General features: G+C 43.4%; 1 non-coding gene across 1 annotated transcript; it reads left to right on the forward strand.

The window, feature by feature from the left end:
- Positions 1-6,265: 6,265 nt before the first annotated feature.
- On the forward strand, positions 6,266-6,340 carry Trnat-ugu (transfer RNA threonine (anticodon UGU)). Its single transcript has one exon. It is a non-coding gene; the product is annotated as a tRNA-Thr (tRNA).
- Positions 6,341-8,571: the final 2,231 nt, after the last annotated feature.

Here is an 8,571-nt window from a genome sequence, read left to right on the forward strand (position 1 = left end):
CTTCATTGCCTCCAAATTTTCTTTATTTCCCGTAATTGCGCGCCGATAGTATATGTACAAGGTTTCTATTTCAGTTTTGGTTAATCGACCCTGTCCGGTCAACAATTTTCCATCTTTTATTTTTTTTAACATGGCCTACACATTCTGTTTTGCTAATAATGGCCTATCCATATGGCTTAGAGTTGACAGAGTGAGTTGACAGTGGGTGACAGGAAAGTGGACGTGGCACATAAACACACGTGGTAGGAAAATGTTCTTTAAATGCGCGAAAAACCTTTCTTCCGCAAAATCCTTTTCAGAAAAACCTTAATCGATGAAAATATGATGAAAACCGAAAATCGATTTTTTTCGACCTGAACCACGGCGTGGTCCCCTTAAAGAGAACCTTCATTTTTTCATATAAGCTTACTGCCAGTTACAATTCTTAAGCCCTTTAAGAATAAATCATTTTGTGTGCAATAAATGGTAAATGACGATCCAAACCGTGGGGTACAGTCCTTCCATTAAAATCCTTATTGGAGATTTTGGAGCTCCGAGGCTTCCCTGTTACAATTCCATTAGGATAAATAACCTTCATTATTACGCAAGATTAGGCTGGGTCCAGGGCCCAACATGAACGCACATATCCTCACACGTAAAGACCCACTCACAGAATAATCCCCACCATACTCTAGCAATAGCTGAATAGTCATGGTTGACGTCCTGCAGTGGTAACAGGCGTCTCCTCCAATCAGGAGACACGAGAGACACCAGTTTGCTCGCCCTGAAAAATTTTTTTCAACGGTTTAATATCGAAAATAGTCTGCCCCCAGTAGCTGAGTGGCCAGCGCGACAGAACGTCAATCCTAAGGGCCCGGGTTCGATTCCCGCCCGGGTCGGAGATTTTCCCGCTCAGGAACAGGGAGTTGTCTTGTCCTAATCAGCATCGTTTCATCCCCAGCGACGCGCAAGTAGCCGAAGTGGCATCAAATCGAAAGACTTGCACCCGGCGGTCTACCCGACGAGAGGCCCTAGTCACACGACATTTATGTCGAAAATTTGATGAACGCGTCGCTCGCACGTGGCTGTGAAGGAGCCAGTTGCGAAGGCACCGTTTACGTGAAACCGCGCGGGTGACGGTCCGACCCTCCTCCTCGGAGGCGCTTAAGGCCAGGTCCAAAGGTTGAACTTAGCTGCCGTTCCCAGGCCGTCTGCTGCAAATTTAAACCAAGGAAGTCGGCATCAATTCACCAAGTTGCATGAATTTGCAATCAGATTCACATTCATTCAATCCAGCCGTAGTCCATATGTAGGGCAGATACAAGGTATTCTGAGTATCGAATGTAATAAAGATGAAAATAAAAAACGCTCAAATTCGTTCCCCAGCATGATCTTCCCTCGATGGGAAGAAACAGACAGGAAAAAGACACTCTGCTGAACCGGATAAAAGACGGAATCATCACAAAATTGTGTGAAGGTGCATTGATTAGTGCCTCTCGTCTAAATCAACACTACAACGGCGGAAGGGGTCAAAATGACCCCCGCCATACATTTCTCATTCATTGTCATATCCAATTTACTGACTACGTTAATGAAATTATATGACTTTTTTCTAATTTTTTCTCCTCTTTCTGAAGATATATTAGCATTTACAAAAAATTTTTAATTTATTCGGCATTTGATTCAGTATACCTAGAACGGCGGAAGGGGTCACTTCGACCCCAATGTAATTTCCCCTCTGAATGTAAGTAAATTATCCAACAGTACAGTGGAAACAGTGAGCAGTAACGCAGACAGTCGCTCCTCAGTGTTGCAACTTGGCACGTATAGCTTTCAGTTCGCCACAGCTAATGTTGCGTCACTCAGGCCGTCTTTGCCCGTGAAACATGTTTTGCAACATGTATTGTCAGCGTGGACTTTCTGATGAAGACGTGTTACATCTCTTAGAGAATTCCGAAGCTGAATCTAAAATTGACATCGCTGATGAAGATGATGATTATGTACCTCACACAAGTGAAGATGAAGACATTGCGAACGAGGGGCGATTAGTGAAAGAGGATGCAGGTGCTGATATACGTCAATCATCACCTCTTTCACCACATCAGGTACAGTTGGAAGCGTCTACAAAGATAACTGCAAGGGATGGAACCGTGTGGGAGATTGGAAATTATTCATCTTCTGGAAGGCTCTCAGCTGTGAATGTACTGAAGGAGAGAGGAGGTCCCACTGCTTTTGCTTACCAACGATTCGACAGCTCTGTCATCAGTGCATTCCGTCTTATTTTTGATGAGGCAATGCTACGTCTCATGAAGAAATACACAGAATCAAATGCTCGAAAACTACTAAAAACAGTGACAGGGCTGTGGTTCAAATGGTTCAAATGGCTCTGAGCACCAAGCAACTTAACAGCTGAGGTCATCAGTCCCATAGAACTTAGAACTACTTAAACCTAACTAACGTAAGGACATCACACACATCCATACCCGAGGCAGGATTCGAACCTGTGACCGTAGCAGTCGCGTGGTTCCGGACTGAAGTGCCTAGAACAGCTCGGCCACAACGGCCGGCGACTGGACTGTGTCACTTGACCAACTGGAGAAACTGATAGTCATCATGTACGTTCGGGATGTATTGTTCACAAAAGGTATGATTGTGGATGATCTCTGGTCACAGTCTTGGGAGCCTGCTTTTATCAAGGACATTATGGCAAGGGACAGATTTCAGGGGCTTCTCAGATTTCTCCGTTTTGATGAAAAATCAAACTGGTCTGAATGCCTGGCAACCAACAAATTCGCTATTGTGTCTGAAATTCGGGGAAAGTTAATTGAAAACAGTATTCGAGTGCACCACTCTGGAGAAAATATAACCATCGATGAGTAACTGTTACCAAGCAAAGCAAGATGCATGTTTACTCAGTTCATGTGCAACAAACCAGACAAATATGTTCTCAAATTCTAGTTGGCTGTTGATGTAACGACAAAGTATATATATAATGCCTTGTTATACCTCGCATATAGAGTAACTACCACCTAGAGAGTACGTCGTTCTGCGTCTCATGGATCTTTTAGCAAATCAAAGCAGAAATGTCAGCACAGACAATTACTTTATGTCTCTTCGATTTGCCAAAAACTCAAAGAAAAGAAAACTTCATTAGTTGGTACACTGAACAATATCAGCCGTGAAATCTCCCATGAAATATGGAAGCCGTACGCTGAAATACACTCCACCACAATTCTGTACAATAGTGGCAACCTTGACTGTATACCAAGGAAAGAAGAATATAAAAGTTTCATTCTTCTGAGTACGCTGCATGCTGAAGTAGCAATAAGCAAGGAAGGAAAGAAAGAAAATACCTGAAACCGTAACGTTCTACATTGCAACAAAGTAGGGGGTGGATGTGGTCGATCAAATGACCCATAAATATACTATGAAGGTTGCATGTAGGAGATGGCCAATGCATGTCTTCCACAATATAGTGGACATGGCAGCAATAAATGGGTGGGTCATATATAACATAGTAACGAACTAGAAAATGAAAAGGAAGAAGTTCACCCTTCAGCTGGCAAATGAACTCAAGGGAACGACAGAGCAAGAACATCAAGCCAAGGAAGAAGATATGGGACTGAAATCACGTAGAAAGCGGAGGAAGAGCCGAACCACCCTGTGCAAAGGCAACAAGACCAGGGAGAACTGTGGAAAGCGCCACAAAGGCTTGTGTGGAAAACGTGCGCGTGAAACAGAGATCACAAGTTCCAAGTGCATCTAGCAGCTTCAATTGACTTGAGTGGAAAGTAATACAGAGTGTTTGTGAAACGCGTGTGAGAGTAAAATGGACCAAAAATACTAACTGTGTCTAGAAGGTTGTATGAATAGTTAATAAACGAAAATCTATGGTTAAGAAACTTGTTAGCAGTAGGAACAAAAATTTTTTGTGATACACTGTTGTTCAGAGAAATTAGTAATTATTATTTATAATTGTAAATAATTGTTGTGATTACTAGAAATAAAGTATGGATTAACAAACACTAAAATAAAGTACCTGTTCACGTCAAATATGAAACTAATTTTAGGAAAGTCAGAAACTCCGCTAATCTCGTGTTAAATAGCGGGCGATTAAAAAACGAAGAACATATCTCAATTGTATATTACAGAAAAACCATAAAGGAGAGTAACACATTGTCCATGTTACTGGATACAGGAATATTCAAAGTCGTGGCACAACGGCGCTTTTATTAGTAGGAACATGGCGACTACACCACAAGAAATTCTTTGGGGTTGGTGGCATACGCAAGTGGAAGAGCACTCTTCGGCTACGTACGTCTGATGAAAATATCGAGCGCATCTCACATGCATTCACATGGAGACTTCGGTAGTCTACAAGGCGGGCTGGCCAGAAGCTTCAGTTTCCTCAAATAAAGGTGTAGCGTTTTCTGAAACAACAACTGCATATGAAGCTTAACAAGTAGCGGTCACTGCAACAACTGCGTCCCGACGACCACAACAGCAGACACGAATTTCGCATTTCGATTCTCCAGGATATGGCAGAGCACCCTTCTTTGGTACTACTCCTCTTTCCGGACCAGATGACGTTTCACGTAGCGGGTGAGCTAAACCGCTGATATATAGGAATTTTGGGATCGTAAAATATTCGCGTTGCCATCTAGCGGGCATGGGTGGCCGAGCGGTTCTAGGCGCTTCAGTCCGGAACCGCGCGCCTGCTACGGTCACAGGTTCGAATCCTGCCTCGGGAACTTATGTGTGTGATGTCCTTAGGTTACTTAGGTCTAAGTAGTTCTAAGTCTAGGAGACATGACATCATATGTTAAGTCTCATAGAGATTAGAGCCATTTGAACCATTTGTTGTCGTCGAAACCGAAACAGTCTCAATGAAACTGGATGTTTTCTGTACGATTCCTGTTAACAAAATTTATGAACCATTCTTTTTTGCGGGGGAAACTGTGACATGAATTTCATACCTGGACATGCTACAAGTATAGTTGCTTCCTTAGTTTCACGACTATTCCAATAATTTCCTTATTATGCATGTCTCTTTTTCGTCTTGAGTTGCAGCGTTGTCTTAACAGCATCTTGTTCGTCGCTTTTGGCCTCCCAGGTCACCAGCCGTCACACCTCGCGATTTTTTTTTTCTGTGTGAGTACATAAAAGACAGAGTCCTTTTCCCACCTATGGCAGCTACTCTTCAAGATATGGGGACCGAACTGTTGAAGATGTCGATTCAGTAAACAGGGACTTGATGATTGGTGTGTAGAATGAAATGGTTACCGTTTCGATGTTTCTTGACAGCCTCTGACGCAGCATTGAAACAGCGTGGAACGGAGATACCGTACCTATCATTTAAGCTAACATCAAATCGATGCCCAACCAGGTAGAGCCATAGTAGCTACCAAAGGTGGCCGCTCTGTGTACTACATTTGGAATCTTGTGTGGCTCCCATCATAAAAATTTAATCTGTTTCTTTCTTAGTACACTGTATACATAGATTTTTATCGTGCTGAGTAATTAGAAGAAACGCTCTGTTTTACTTGGTAAAATCTCTCTAAAGCCAAGATCACATAAATATTTCTTCATTATAAACAATTGGTTTCGACAGACTTTACCGTTATCTTCAGGTCTTCAGAAATTTGTTGTATAAACTGTTTTCGTTTTGAATTGGACCTCACGGCTAGCTGTCATGTAAATAAAACGTAGCACATAATATAAACATTCTCCATAAATAAAACATTCAAAATCAAGAAGCACCATGTGTTCATAGTGGTGTCCATTTACGTACTGCTCACAGATGACTGTTACTTCACAACGAACACAGAAGCAAGTCTGATAATGTTAACTTCTGTGAGGCCTACGTCTATGAACATGGTAATTTGCACAAGGCTTTCGTTGATTTTAAATGTTTTTTTACGACAAACCATTACATTGTGTACATGAAGATAGTAACTGTTCTCCAAAGAACAGATACCGTTGCTGACCGTACAGTTTCTCTAGAATAAATGATAAATAATTAAAACCCTCAGCTGTCGACAGATGTTGTTGATATACCTCAATGGAGACAGCTGAAAATCTGTGCCCCAACCGGGACTCGATCCCCGGATTTCCTGCTTACACGGCAGACCCTCAATCCAACTGAGCCACCGAGGACACAGTTGAATAGCGCGACTTCAGGGACATATCCCTTGCATTCTTCCCGTGAGGCCCACATTCCCATCTGTCCACAATCTCATGAGAAGCGTACAAGGGAGAAGTCCCTGCAGTCGTACTGTTTATCTGTGTCTTCGGTGGCTCAGACGGATAGAGCGTCTGCCATGTAAGCAGGAGATCCCGGGTTCGAATCCCGGTCGAGGCACACATTTTCAGCTGTCCCCATCGAGGTATCACAACAACACCCGTCGGCTGGTGAGAGTTTCAATTAATTATCATTTATTCTAGAGAAGCTGCACGGTCACCAATGGTATCTGTTCTTTCGAGAACAGCTACTATCTTTATACATATAGTTAAAAGGCTACCCAGCCACTGACATTTGTCTGTGCGAATGCGCACAAAGTGCCTGAACTCTTACAGGAATTGTCACCTTAGTGTGCACGAGTAAAGAGTGGATGGGCAAATAGCTATTAGGTACATTACGTATACAGATTGGGACAGTTGGGAATGTGGGTCCCACGGGAAGCGTGCAAGGGATAAGCCCCTGGAGTAGCGCTATTTAGCTGTGTCCTCGGTGGCTCAAATAGAGAGCCGGTTGGCCTCTGTAATGAAAAAAACTGAGTGGAACGATCAACAAACGAACTTGAACGGATGTCATGTGACGTCCGCAATGACCAAAGACAACGATCAATAACGAACAAAATGAAGAAAAAAATCGATAGAGCGTCTACCTTGTACGCAGGACATCCTGGGTTCGAGTCCTATTCGGGGCACACATTTTCACCTGTCCCCAACGAGGTATATCAACAACACGTGTCAGCTGCTGAGGGTTTCAATTAATTATCATTTACTATATATTATGTGCTACATTCTACCTACATGATAATAGGCATAAGGTCAATCTCAAAATGAACACATTTTAGAATACAAATTTTTGAAGCATGAAGAAAACAGCAAAGTCTGTCGAAACCGGTTGCTAGTAATAAAGAAATATTTATGCGAACTTGGCTTTAGAAAGATTTTACCAAGTAACAAAAAGCGTTTCTTCTGATTTCAGGCACACAAGGAGCCAAATTTAGTTCACAGAGCTGTCACCTTCGGCAGCACTATGTTTGCAGCCTGGCTGGGCGTCCATCTGAACTTTGCTCGGCTGATAGGTCTGATGTCCATTCCATGATATTACAGTGCTGTGTCTGAGTCCATCAGCTGCAGCGCTGGCAGCGTGACACTCTCCAAGCACCGCATTACCGAAAGTTTTTACTATGTGACAGGTCATGAGAGCGTGTTGTCCAGTGCAAGAGTCGAATCAGAAAAGGACGGGCAACATGCCGTCTCGTGCTGTCTTTATGAAAGACAGCGTCACGGAGACCTCGAAGGCATAGCACAACCACAAGGCCTAAAAAGTTAGAAGTATACTTTTAAGACGCTGTTCGAACCAGGAGTGATTGTGTCCCGGATTCAATTGTATCCAATACACTAGGTAACGTTCGTTTATCTCGGAGCGTCCCTGTCCAGCCACGTCTATCGTAATCCTGTACACAGAACTGACCATATTCCGAAAGCATGGTGTGTTGCCACTCCCTTGGTCTACCTTGCTGTTGGGTACAATACTGCCTGTGACCACTCTCTACTATCGTGTCAAGAGAAGCCCCCACTATTGACGCCTTGCTGCTACTGACGTCATCGCACAGTGCCGAAAGGATTCTTGCTGCAGAGAAAGATATTTCGTGACTTATGGTCCGTGACGAGTCTACGATTCCTTGCGCCCGAGAGAATAGTATGTCTGTCTTCACGTGCGCTAGTTGAGAGGGAGAGTTGCGATCGTGCATAGCAGTGTGTATGCACCTCATAACGCCATCGATTCCATATTAATGTGACAGCCGTGGCATCGCTATCAGCTTGAGCATGAGTATTATTAATCACCTTAATTCGTTTCCTTAGTGTTTACTAAGTGTAATCGGGAGTTCGTAGAAGCCTGGGGATATGATGAACTTACTGCTGCTCCTGCGCTTGCCGCCTCCCAACGGCCTTGTGAGGTGCTAGTGCCCACGTCCCCATTGTACGTATCTGGCCGGCAGACCGCTATTAATTTCAATCGGCGCGACTTTGCAGTCGAGCCAGCTAAGATAAATTCCAGCGTTTGCACTTCACTGGGTCTAAGTAAACTTCTTTGTTTGGCCATTTCGCGCAAGTTAAATAGCGGCTCTGTTACAATTTACTTTCGTGGCGCAGAAAGCACACAAAAGGCCGTAAAGATACCCAGGAAGTTTACAGTATCAGTCTTTATTATGCCCGAGAAGAAACAGGGCGCCGTAAAGAAGCAAAGTTCAGTATTTCATTCTGGCTGTTTGGAAAAGATGTAATTCAGAAAGTCAACACCAAACTTTCAGCCAGGCTGAAGAGACAAACCTATCCAGTGAGGAAGGTTGTGATACG

Source organism: Schistocerca serialis, chromosome 7, assembly GCF_023864345.2.
Source record: "Schistocerca serialis cubense isolate TAMUIC-IGC-003099 chromosome 7, iqSchSeri2.2, whole genome shotgun sequence".
NCBI classification, from domain to species: Eukaryota; Metazoa; Arthropoda; class Insecta; order Orthoptera; family Acrididae; genus Schistocerca; species Schistocerca serialis.